The sequence below is a fragment of the Carlito syrichta genome, unplaced genomic scaffold (assembly GCF_000164805.1).
Source record: "Carlito syrichta isolate Samal-C Ts95f unplaced genomic scaffold, Tarsius_syrichta-2.0.1 Scaffold309408, whole genome shotgun sequence".
NCBI classification, from domain to species: Eukaryota; Metazoa; Chordata; class Mammalia; order Primates; family Tarsiidae; genus Carlito; species Carlito syrichta.
In genome coordinates, this window is record NW_007253504.1 from 868,375 (window position 1) to 871,307 (window position 2,933).

General features: G+C 49.1%; 1 protein-coding gene across 1 annotated transcript in view; it reads left to right on the plus strand.

Moving 5' to 3' along the window:
- LOC103269648 (neuron navigator 2) overlaps nucleotides 1–2,933 on the plus strand; it is a 411,491-nt gene that overhangs the window by 62,440 nt on the left and 346,118 nt on the right. The window lies entirely within an intron of this gene.

Sequence of the window (2,933 nt, forward strand, 5' to 3'; positions counted from 1 at the left end):
GCCTCAGCCTCCCAAAGTGCTGGGATTACAGGCTGAGCCACTGCGCCCAGCCCCTCCAACTTTTGTTCAGGAGATATTGACCATGTGCCTGCCATAGCTGGGCAGGTGCTGACAATTCAGAGAACTAGAGTAGGGAAGACAGGGAGATAAGTGGGTGCTGAGCGACATGGGACAGACCTCTCGGATGCTGGGGAAGGAAAGGTCTGGAACAGAGGACACTGTCTGTGAAAAACAGATCCAGCCTCTGGGAGTCCAGCTCCCCCAGGGACTCCACAATCCTGGGACTCTGGGCCTCACCTCGTAGCTGCTATGAGAGTACAAGAGAGGTCATACTCAGGCAGGTGGACTAAGCTGATCCCACCAGGGCCAGCACTGAATTGTTAGGCCCAGGGGATGGGTCAGAAAGCCATGAGCTGAACAAAGCTGGGAGGAAACAGACCACACTTCAGGGTAGACCTTCACAGGCATTTTTCTCACCTGCTTTGATCCATGTGGTCAACACAGGATGATGTTCTTTTCCTAACTCATCAAAGGTCCTGGTGGAAGAATATGGACGTGGGAGGAAGGAGAAGGAAGGCATTGGGAGAAGCGGTGTGGTGGATGATGAGTAGCTCTCAAAGGTATAGAAGGTTTTAAGGAACCACTTCTGTCTCTGCACACCTATAGGGTCCTGACACCTGCTGGGGTGAACTCACAGCCATTACCCTTTGGGGCCACCTGTAGCATCATGCTGGGGATGTCAGTCATCTTTTCCTCACACCTGTCTTTGCCCAGGTCTTCATTCCCATCCAGACATCCACCCCATCCCAGCACCCCAAAGGCCTGAACCACATCACCCATGGCTGCATGATTCCAGCAGCATTTAACTGGTTTCCCTCCCTCCAGCCTCTACTTTTTTAAAACTGTCCTCGGGGCTTCTGGGGAGGTATTCCCACAATGGAAACTGGGACAAATCGCTCCTCTGGTTTCAATCCTAGTCCACTCCAACCTACCAAATAGTGCCATCTCCTGCCGCTTGATGTTGCCATTCTGACCACACAGAACCTACCATGCACGGTCACCCCTCTACCCTTGCATGCCCCAACTCCCCCCACCTTCTTGAGATGCCTCTCTCCTCTTGTCAAACCTACCTTCATTCTTCCAGAGAGGCCAGTGTCACCTCTGTGAAGCCCTCCATACTCCCCCATCTTGTCCATAGATTTTTTTTCTTCATGGTCCAGCGATATGCTGTTATAGCTCTCTTTGGTAATACCTGTTGTATTATATTGCAACTGTTGGTGTATGTGGCCGTCTTTCTTACTAAACTGTGTAGAGCACACAAACACACACACCCCAGAGATGAGATCCTCCCTGACCCTCAATACCCTGCACAGGGCTAGGTGAATGCATCATGGTAGATGCTCACGGAAGGAGTGTTTGCAGAGTGGCTGGCACACCTGTGGTCTGAAGTGTGTAAGGTGTGAAGGGCAAGGCCACAGGCTTCATTCCCTTTAATAAAAACTGGCAGCCGGGCTCGGTGGCTCAGCCTGTAATCCCGTGCCTTTGGGAGGCTGAGGTGAGTGAATTGCCTGAGCCCGCAGGTTCGAGACCCGCCTGGGCAGTGAGACCTCATCTCTACAATAAATCAAAAAATCAGCCGGGTGTAGTAGTGCATGCCTGTAATCCTGGCTACTCGGAAAGCTGAGGTGGAAGGATCGCCGGAGCCCAGTAGGTCGTGGCTGCGGTGGCCGGGAGCGGCCACTGCACTCCAGTCTGGGTGACTGAGTGAGACTCCAACTCAAAAAAAAAACAAAAACAAAAAACCAAAAAAAACTGGCAAGTACCTTTTTGATGGGATACAATTCAGGGTTAGGTATACAACTGGTCATTGTACAGGTAAAGTTTGGGCCTCACCTTGGTCCCCACTTCACCTGGTTTGAGATCAGGTACCTTACTGATGAAGTGTATCGCCCTTCTGTATCCCCCTCTCACCTCCTCATTTTTCCTTGCACCATGAGTGGTGTTTGACCAGCACAGATTTTCCTTGCAAATGAATTGCTCATTAGAGACTTCCTGGAGATGTGTAGTTTTTACTGTTGTGGCTATTCTAGAAAGTACAATGAGCCTATAGATCCTCCCCCAGAAAATGCACAAATGTCCAGTCCTGTAGCATTTTCACACAACCAGAAGGATTTAGAATTCCCCATCCACCCACCTGGTTCCAAGGAACCCTTGGCTTAAAAAAGCTACAGCAGAGATCCTGTGTGTTGCTCTCTTGGCCAGTAAGATTTTGTCAAGTTTTATTTTTGGAAAAAAAGGTTATTTTAGGATTTGTTTTCCAAATATATCAGTATATTTTAATATGAAATATGCTTTTTCGAATGACACATGCTCCTTTTTCTGATGCTTTCCTAGGATGGGCCCCTTCCCTTGAGACAGCAAATATTGCTGCCTGTTTCACTCTCCAGAGATATGTGTGGACATGTGCATACAAGGGTCTCTTGTAGTCATTCTGTTGAAGTTAGGCCCCAGGCAGGAGGTAGGATGTGCCGCCTGGGTCTGGCTCAGTCCTAGTAGCAGCTGCATGGACTTACAGTAGGACAATCATCAACAGCCTTTTATTTGGGAAACATTTACTGAGCCTGGACCACACACACTGTTCCAGGTACTGGGGACACAGTGGGGGAACAAAACAGGCAAGGTTGTTGGAATTCATAGCCCAGTGGGACAAGGCAGAAAAGAACAAGAATACAAGGTAGCTAAGTTAACTCAGCAAAACAAACGAAGATAAGGCAACAGTTAATGGGATAGAAGATAGTGTGGGAATTCAAAGGTTGTAACACTAAGAGTCAAAAGTTCCCCTGAGGAGGTGACATTAGAAGTGACTCCATGGTAGCCGGGCTCGGTGGCTCAGCCTATAATCCCATGCTTTGGGAGGCCGAGGTGAGTGAATT